The sequence below is a fragment of the Sturnira hondurensis genome, unplaced genomic scaffold, assembly GCF_014824575.4.
Source record: "Sturnira hondurensis isolate 20B ecotype Veracruz unplaced genomic scaffold, ASM1482457v3 Scaffold0005329, whole genome shotgun sequence".
Classification (NCBI taxonomy): domain Eukaryota; kingdom Metazoa; phylum Chordata; class Mammalia; order Chiroptera; family Phyllostomidae; genus Sturnira; species Sturnira hondurensis.
In genome coordinates this window covers 10,281,983-10,292,754 of record NW_028077960.1, presented here as the reverse complement: position 1 = coordinate 10,292,754, position 10,772 = coordinate 10,281,983, and positions in this window count along the sequence as shown.

The window sequence follows — 10,772 nt, the reverse complement described above, 5'->3', positions numbered from 1 at the left end:
AAGTTAGAGTTAGCCCATTTGTAACCTTTGCTATTGTGGTGTTGTAAAGCAAAACTCTGTTTTTTTCTTCCTCTGTAGGGAAAAACTCAGTTTGTTAGTGTGTGTTTCTTTATCCTGTGTACCTTTTCTAACTTCACAGAAAACACTCTGCTTCTGATATTTCTGGTTGCCAACCCTGTGGAGCCCCCCCCGCCCCCCAAATAAGCAATTCTTGAAGCACCAGCAGCTGGGTCTCCTACAATTTAACTTAATTCAGGTACAATTTACCTGGAGATAATATCAGGTCCCACAGGTTAAGGCTTCAGTCTCATAACACACAGACTGACTCCCCCTTCACACACATACACAGAGACCCAAACACACTTCACACACCAGTCTCAAGCCCATGTTATCACTCATGCTTCAGACCAACTGGCTTGGGCGAGGTCTGGCAGTGTCTGCCCTGAGTACAGGGCCTCTGCTCCCAGGGAGTTGGCCTGCACCACCCTTGCAGCAGCCCGTACTGTTGGGACTGTATGGAGGCTCCCCTGCGCAGGTACGGTCAATTATTAACTCCCTCTCTAGCCCTTCTCCCTGCTCTGAACGATGGCGGAAGGGGTAGAGCTGAAAATTTCAAGTTTCTAATCACAGCTTGACCTTTTTGGTAGCCAGACCCCATGAAGGAGCCACCCAGGAGTCCACCTGAAGTTACTGCTTAAGAACAAAAGATCTTCCTAGTGCTCTTACCATTTAGAAACTTACGAGGGTTTAGGAACCACATCTGTGTGTATGTGTGTATGTGTGTATGTGTGACTCAGGGACTGGGTCAAAGACCAACTATTAGAATAAGAGACATTCCTAATATTCTTATTACTTAGGTGATTATACGGATTTTAGGAACTCTATGCCAGGAACTGGGGCAGAGACCAATATATATTGTTTTCTATTGTCTTATAGGTATGGACTATCCCATTTTCCTGGCTGGACATTTTAAATGTAAATATAGGTTTCTTAATGGCTAGCAATAAGACTTAGGAAAAACGTGTCATGATTCTTAATTTTACTTAGAGGTAAAGTGAGAAATAAATTCCAAAGAAAACGAATAATTTTGAGAGAAGTAATTAAGAGAAAATACTGTTTCATTTTCTATCATGCATTACTTTTCCCCCCATGTTTTCCCATGTTGGAATTCTTATCTATTTTGCTCACATTTTGCCTCTGTGATCTTTAATATTTCCTTGCTTGGTAAAAATATATTTCATTTTCTTCCTTTTCAGCATGTAAATATTTCCCCAATAAAAGCATCTTGTTCAAGTGCAGGTTTAAAGAAGTCACCTCTGCCTAAGCTGATGCCTTGCATCCTTCCTATTCTGGTTCATTACTAGAAAAAAAAGTACAGGAAGTTGTAGGGAGGTTATAAACCCATTGTACAATGAAGAAATAAGCTAATTTAAGAGCAAATCACCAAGGTCATGCACAAAGTGAATTTCTGAACTGTAAATGAAAGAATCTTCTAAAGTAATTTTGATTATTTCTAACCCAAATAGAAATAATATTTTGCTTTACACATCATTTTCATTATTCTTACCTCTATTTCTACATTTGCCCGATCGTTAGATGGGCGTTTTTACAAGTGGCCATATGGTTCCATAGAGCTATGTAAAAGACTAGGGGGCTTGTCCAGTAGTAACTATGTTTAGACTGAGTATTTGTGTGCTACCTATAAATAGAAAGCTGTGAACAAAAGAGGCATAAAAACTGTAGGATAAAACTCAGCATAGTCATTTGTGGAGCCTGATGTAGTCAGGCAAATAAAAGAGCAGAGAAATCAAAAGCTGTAACTGGTGGGAGACAAATAATAAGGTCAAAAGGTTTGAGAAAATCATAATTGACCAAGAAACATTCAGATAAGAAAAGTAAAAACGCAGAGAAAGTGAAAAAGGGAGAGTGGAGAGAAAGAAAGCTGAGAAAACGGGTGAGAAGGGTGAAGGGGGCAGGGAGGGAGAGAGAGCAGGGCCTACTTGGGACAAATTTGTCCAACAGAGGGTCAGAAAGGTGGAATGGAGTGAAAAATCAAAGAAAAGACTAAATAAAGACAAGGGACCTTAAATCAAGCAAAATTTTATTCTATAGTTGAAACGTAGGGACTAGGAAGAGAGAAAAATCAAAGTACAAAGATGGAGTAGAAGAACAATGTCCACTGAAAGGGAAGAAAATATAAATGATAAATTAATTCCACTTGTGATAAGATGGTGGAGAAAACAAATGTGGGTTCTGTAACATCAAATTCATTGGGCAATGTCATTTGTTAATGAATGACTCTTTGACATTCAGTCAAATCTGAGAAGACAAGGTTAAAAGCAACAGCTGAGAATTAGAACATTCAAAAACAAAAGGAAAATAAATGTAACTTCTGATTGGCTTTTAATACCTACTAACAAGAAATAAAAAAATAAAATAAAAAATAAAATAAATAAAATAAAATAAAAACAATTCCATTAAATAAGAGAAAGATAACATTATAATAGAAGAACAGGAAAGTGATCAAACTTTGAAACCGCAAGACTAAGACTAGAAATAAATATTTGGAAATTTTTTGCTTTTCAGGAGATATTTTGCACAAATACATGTATAATGAGATTTTTAATAAATGCCAACACAGAGAAGCAAGACGAAACAATAATATCTGGAGAAGACTGGGCTTATTCTAAAGGAGAGAAAAAAAAAAAGACTTAAACATCTGAAAGAAATAGACATAAAAAGGAATGCAACAAGACACAAATGCAGTCTGAAGACAAGCTGTCTGTAAGGTGTATGTTATCTGTAACAGCTGCTTTATGATGTTCCATCTCAACAACTTCACAGTGGCAGCAATCTGAAAATACCATTCCCTTGGGATATTTTAATGAAGCATAGGAAAACAGAAATACTGAAGTTTGCAATTATATCTGATTTGGCCTGGCCACACAGACTTGAGCTGAGGGTGTTTGCTGAGGCACAGCAAACATAATGGAAAGAGAAACAAGAGGATGTGGCAAAGAAAATAATAATTAAGCACATGTAAACTGAGTGAGAAAGGGCAAAGATAACATTTCAATAGTCGCCAATTTTGTATCCTAGCCACTAAGTAATGGCTAAAATCTTCTATTGAAATTCTGCCCTGCACCACTTTCTTCATTGCTAGCAAAACCATTCATCAGTTCTTTCATGCTGGTTCAATTAAATCCTATAGTGCTCCAAGGCAATGTAGCATTGGCTCCAGTAAAGAATTTCAATTCTGTAAACAGGCCTGTAAATATGCTACTGTGGATAAATTGGCCATCAGGGTGATGGAGAGTAGCAAACGAAAATGTGTGATTACAGCTAGTTTTAGTGTGCGAGAAAGCTGCTGAGCCATTACTGTGAGCAACAACAATGTTTTTTCTCCTCTGCTTATCTAGCAGTTTCTCTCTTTCCATATTTGCTATCTCCAGGCAAATACTCTTTGTCTGATTCATATTTCTCTCTTAGTTATTTTCACAATAACCCTGACCTACATTTTTTTTTAGAACTAAAATCTAACTTACCTCTCAAACCCACTTTTCACTGTATATCATTTTCATCATACCTCATCCTCCTGGGCCTTCCAGTCTGAGGGTTGAAGGAGAATAGGCTGGTTTTCTTGTTTTCTTTTAAACCTTCAAATTAACTACCTCGTGAAGGAACCACGTGTCAGGGACTGGGTCAAAGACCAAATATCAAAACAATAGTTGCTCCCAGTATTTTCATCACATAGGTAGTTTTAGGGGTTTTCAGAACACTATGCCAGGAACTTAACTGTCTTCATTTTTGACCTTTTCTACCTTCATTCCTGTGTTTTTATATAATACTTGCACAAGAGACCTTACACTATAAAGGGAAAAGCATGATTTAAAGTTTTTAGCTAAACTACATTGAGAAGTCACCCTGGTTGTTGAAGAAAACATCTTAAAAATAGTAATATTGTTTTAGAGAAAAAAAGTTTTACTTTGTTTTGTAAACAGCTTTCCTCTACTATATTAGTGATCTCAAAAACGAATATATTGTGGTTTCAAAAGAAGTATTAAGACACTTTTTATTAAGGGAAAATTGTGCACAGAAATTTCTGATACTAATTTATATGTGTCAGAACAACGAAATTTGTTCTGCCAAAGCAAAATAGATGCAGGAGCCCTGACCAGTGCAGCTCAGTTGGTTGGGTGACTTCTGCAAAGCCAAAGGTTGCCAGTTTGATTCCTGGTCAGGGCACATGCCTGGGTCGCGGGTTTGGCGTGCAACAGGCAATTGATCAGTGTTTCTCTCTCGCATTGCTATTTCTCTCCCTCTCTTTCTCCCCCTCTTCCCCTCTCTCTACAAATAAATAAATAACATTTTTAAAGAAGAGACGAGCCAATGCAGGGTTTTATATGTTCAATAAAATAAATAAGATGCTAGTAAAGGCTTTAGGTTTAGAATCTACACATAGAAAAACCCCATTAAAGGCAATTAAGTAATTGTTTTGGGTATTGTTCGTCACAATATCCTGAACTTTAGATTTTTTCTTTTAGGGATTTATTTTCCCAATACAAAATTCATGTGAAATTCCATTTTGTGTCGAATATTGTAGGTAAAACCTGTAAAACCAGAGGAGTTCCATTATCTTCTGTAGCCACTTCCCAGTCAGCAGCCTCTTGTTGCTACTTCAATTAATGTTAGAAATTACAATTCTGCTCACCTAGAATTCTCTCTGCCTATATTGCATTATTCTTTTCAGTTGTAGTCCAAGAGATGGGGAGAGAAGAATCAACTCCTGATCCATTTTGCTTCAAAGTAAATATATTTGTAAAGAATTGTGTTAATAGTGTCCTTTAATCTACAATCAGCCTTTTTAATTGTAAATTTCACTTTTGAAGAAAGAATGAAAGGTACATTTGGGTCACAGACTTATTTTGCAGAGAGACATTTGGAAGACTTCATTGAAAAATACACGAATATCTTCCTTTTAAATGAAATATGTAAACATGGAAATGTTTTAAAGCAAAACAGCTCCTGAAATAGATGAAGTGATTTTGAGGGTACTTAATGGTAACACAGACTGACTCATATTCTCCTTTTTCTGATAGTCAGTGTCTAGGATTTTAATATACTTCCTAGACCTGTGTATTGTTTTAAAGATTTTATTTATTTCTAGAGAGAGGGGAAGGGAGGGAGAAAGAGAGGGAAAGAAACATCAATGTGTGGTTGCCTCTCACGTTGCCCTCGTTGGAAATCTGGTCCACAACCCAGGCATGTGCCCTGACTGGGAATTGAACCAGTGACCTTTTGGTCTGCAGTTCATGCTCAGTCCACTAAGCTATACCAGTCAGGGCCAGACCTGTGCTTTTTAATACAGAATGTCACACAATATACTGTAATGGTGAAGTCATTGGGTATAGATTTGCCAGATTTGGATTGAAATCATGGCTGTGCCATTATTGGCTATACAGATGGTAATTTAATAACTGGTAAAAGGTTGTTTAACAAGGGCTAGTATTATTTCTAAACTTTGGCTATTTACTAATTTCCTGACCCTCACTTACTTCATTTGTAAAATTAGGGATAATGGTAATAAGTAACTCATTGGGTTTTGAGAAGCATAAGTATCATAGTGCATGAAAAAAATCTTACTATAGTACATGTATAACAAATGTTCAAAAACACTATAGTGCTACTAACAATAATAATAAATCACATCTACAATCCACTGTCTTCCCTTGCAACATCTTTCATGGTGAAGAGTTTGTTTGTTTTTGTCATTTTGCAATATTAATGCCATCTTGTATAAGAAAATTCCAAATAATGCTCTAATAGTCTACATCTGAGGTTAGAAAACTATACACCATGGGCCAAATCTGTTTTTCAGCCTGGTTTTGTAAACCGACTTTTATTCTGACACAGCCATGCCCATTGGATTTCCTGTTGTCGAAGGCTGCTTTCCCAAGGCAAAGACAGTGCTGAGCAGTTGCAACAGGGGCCAGCTGGCTCACAAAGCTTAGAATTCTTACTATCTGGGTCTTTACAGGAAAGTGTGCCAACACCTGGTCTATGTCATGGTAAACATTTGCATTTTTTAAGCTCAGTAATTTTATGGAAATTTTAAGGTCTGTTATTGGAAGATTCTTCTTGTCTCCAAGGATGTCAATGGATCTAAATGTAATATGCCCCCAAAATATACTTGGAGAGGTTCCCTTGATCCAGTTTTTCTCTCTCAGCTAATACCACCAAATTTCTTTAAAAATTTTTGATTTGTATCATTTTCTCCCATTCCCACCCTATCAAATCTACCATCATGTTTTACAGTATGTAGCTGTAAAGTATCTCCCTGAACTCCTCACTGCTCTCTAGATAACTGATCCTGTTCTATTCCAAGCCATATTTATTAGTTTTCTAAAGCTACTGTAATAAGCTACTGCACATTTAATGAACTAAAAAAATACAAGCTTATCATCATATAATTCTGAAGATCAGAAATCCAAACTGGGTTTCTCCAAGCTAAAGTCAAGGTTTTGGCAGCTGGGCTCCCTTCTGGAAGCTCTGGGAAACAGTCTATTTTCTTGACCTGTCCAGCTTTGAGAGGACCCCTTATTTCTTCAAAGCCAGGAATGGCCGCTTGAATCTGTCTCATGAACGTCCCATCTCTCTGGCTCTGACTCTGCTGCCTCCCTCTTCTCCATTCATGGACAACATGAGGACCCTGGATAACTTGGGATAAACTGTTAATCTTAAATTTAATTTAGCAATCTTATTTTATTTGCAAACTTATTCTTATACTTTCCCATGTAATATAAAACATGTGTTATATATTTTAAAACTTGCTAAGAGGGTAGATATCATGTTAATTGTTCTTACCACAAAAAATAATAATAAATAGAAGGGTAGAAGAAAGTTTTTGGAGAGGATGGATAGTTTTATGGCATAAATTGTGATGATAGTTTCATGGGTCCATTCTTATCTTGAAATTCATCATGTCAAATACATTAGTTATGTATGTAAAAAATTTTTAGTGAAATAAAAAAGATTATACAAAGTATTAACATACAAGCCAGTTATTCTACTGTTAGGTATATACCCAAGAGAAATAAAAAACATAAGTCTAATCAAAAACTTGTTGGGAAAAAAAACTTGTATGCAAATAGTCATTGCATCACTGTTTCTAACAGCCATGAGTCAAAGCAACTTCATTTGTTGAAGTAAACAACTTCATTTGCTGCCCATGAAAACTTGTGAGTCCTATGCATATGAGGTCAATTGCCACATGGAAAATAAAATGAATAAATTTTGAATTAGTAAACAGCAAATAAAGAAATTAAAACAACAGTTAAAATATAAGGAAATGAGTACCGGCAGAAGGGTACTATGTGTGTGATAAGTAGGAGCTGGAGTCTCTCCTGTATACCATCCTTTTCTTGGGCCCTGCCATAAATTTGAAAAACACATTAGCAAAACTAGTATTATTAGTTCTGATGACTTACAATAAAATTCTACAGTGGCCTATAAGGGCTTAACCAAAAGCCTCTCCCTGGAATTAAATAAAAATGTCTTCATCTATAAAAAATGCTTTCAAATAATGATAAATCGGAACAGGGTTGAAACAAATGTCCTGCAATGCACCAGGGGGGTAAGTGACCATTGAAAAAAAGACCACCTCAAAATGCCCAGGGGTGCAAATACACACAGCAATCAAACAATAATTGGTCACATGTCTGTCCTTGAAATGCGTCATTTGTCAGGAAACAAGGGCTCTCCACGCTTCTTCGGCTCTGAGCTACTGGAGCACAGTCTTCACTCGTGTGAGAAACTTCAAGTCTGAAGAGTTTATGAGAAAGAAGAGTAAAATGAGGTTGGACATGCTGCACAGTGAGTGGAACATAAATGTAATAGAAAAAGACTAAGATGAGTATTCCAATGATTTGAGAGGGGACATAATAACAAAATAGGAAAAATTAACCTTGCAATGTTTATCACACACAGTCATCTGTTGTGCTAAATGTGACAATGTTGATCATCCTAGTGGTGTGACTAAACGACTGATGTCACCACAGGGAAAGTTATTGTTTCAATGACAACTTTGCTTTGTCTATAGCAAACATTCAGCTTTCTGAGATTTGCTTTCATGGGAGCTATAATTTGTAGATAGCATTCCTTGTCCTCAGACAACTCTGCCTTGTCAGGCAGTGGTTCAGCTACTTCCTGTTTCTACTGGGGAAGAGGTTAGTTTTGCCTCCATTTATACATTCTTTTTCACATTCCTGATCTATACACATGTCTGTTCTTTAGATTCTCTTTTAAACTCATTGTGACATTTTCCTGGTTTCTTTATTAAGAATGAAATAATACAGCTAGCACACATTCATATTTACATCTGTATGGGAATCATAATTTTGCCTTTTTTGAAAATTATCTCTTAACATTGATATCACAATTAAACATACAAAGCCATCATGGGAATATCTAAATCTACTTTTTTCTTTCTCAAAACATTTCCTCTCTCCTCTTTTCCTTTCAGCTGTGTGTGTTGGGGAAGACAAAATAGATCAAGGACATTATTTGATCCAGATGATTGCATAGGGAAAGTATTCTTTAAAGAGAAAAAATTGAAAGAAAAGGAAAGGAAGCTGGGGCTTTATAGAGGCGAGTTAACAACAGAATAATTAAAATTTTGTTTACATAAAATAAGAGTAGGGAACACTATGTAGTATAGTGACTATAGATGTAAACATTGATAAAAAAATGAAAAAAGGGATCATAAAAGCCAGGTCCTGGTAAAGAAATGGTGATGTGATTGTGAATGATAAACAGACTGTCCGAGCTCACTAGCAGTGTTTATTTCTTAATCCAGGTGACATTTTTAATTTGTGAGTATTCTTTACTTCTATATATGTTTTTATAAGCTTCTACGGTTCACAAAAGTTAACTTCATTTTAAACTACTGGTGATCAATTTTTCTAGCACCATATATTGAATAGTCCATCATTAAGTCAATGATGTGCAATGCCATTTTTGTTATATATCAAGTATAAATATAACAAAGTAGATGTTAAATTAAACTTGTGAACCTGACAGTAGATTACTGTCTTGTTTGTGTGAAGAACTACCCCACATCAATAGATGTATGACAATTCTATAGAAAAATGAAAAAATACAGAAATAAAACAGTCATTTCACAGAAAGGGAAAAATAAATGACCCAAATATTATGTATATTAAGGTAATTTAAGTTTGATAATATCTGACATTCATTTTTAAAAGACTATTTATAGAGCAGCTTTAAGCTTACATTAATAGCAAACAAAAGTACAGAGATTTTTCATATACCCCTTGCCTCCTCCAATGTCAACATCCCGCACCAGGGCGGTACCTGCATTACAGTTGATGAATTGGCATTAATGCACCGTAAGCGCCTAAATTCCATAGTTTGCACTATGGTTTACTTTTGGTATGGTACATTCTATCAGTTTAGGCAAATGTATAATGATATATCCATCACTCTAATGACCATGCAGAATATTTTTATTGCCTTAAACATCCTCTGTGCTCCATCTATTCATCTCTCCCCCAACTCCCACTCCAACCCTAGAAAACAATGACTTTTTTATTGTCGCCATAGTTTTGCCTTTTCCAGAATATTATATACTTGGAAAAAATAGAGTATATAGACTTCTCATATTGATTTCTTTTACTTAGTAATATGCATTTAAGTTTACTCCATATCTTTTCGTGGCTTCATAGCCAATTTGTTTTCAGCACTGAATAATATTCCAGTTCATATTTCTACTCATCCACTGAAGAACATCTTATTTCCTTCCAAGTTTTGGCAATTATGGACAAAGCTGTTATATTGATAGCAGTTTTCTGTGTGGACATTAGTTTCTAATTCTTTTGGGTAAACAGAAGGAGCCTGACTTTTGGGTCTTATGAAAAGAGTGTGTTCAGTTTTGTAAGAAACCGCTAAACGGTTCTCTAAAGCGACTGCACCATTGTGCATTACCACCAGCATGAAATGAGAGTTCCGTTTTCTCTACATCCTTGCCAGCATTTGGTGTCAGTGCTCTGGATTTTGGCAATTCTAAATAGGTGTGCGGTTGTATCTTGTTTTTTAATTTGCTCATCCCTGATGACATATAATGTGGATTATCTTTTTATATACTTATCTGATATCTGAATACCTTCTGTAACATTAATCTCATGTGATGTATCTATTGAATCATACAGCAAATATAAAGCAAAAGTAAATGTTAAAATCAGTCCATGAATTAAGAACAGAACTAAGATGCTTGCTGGGTTATAAGCATTGGGTTATAGGCATCGTGGGATTTTTCAGGTTCTCTAGCCCCTCTTCTTCTTGGGGATAGCACCTCACCATTTTCAGATTTAGGCAATACTGCACAATATTGGACATGAAATTTGGCTTCCAGAGTAGCCACCAGATAGTGTAAATCAGAAGTTCAGTCATTAGTGCACATCTGCCAGTGAAAAGCGAGGGACAGAAGACGGCTAGATAAATTGTCTCTCTCTGTTCTGGAGGAAGTTCTGACATATCATATCTCCTTCCCTGGAACAGCCAACATGTCAGACTAACACACCCAATGATAAATCACCTCTTTGTGGCTCATTGTGACACATTGTTTTTATGGTGTTTTGTTGTTTTGTAGCTTACTTTGTTTCTCTTCCTTTTGTTTGCCTCTTTAAATATGGCAGGCTTTCACTGTGCAAAAGGAGCACCACCGCAAGTTCTAGTTTCTGAAAGACCAAAGCTAA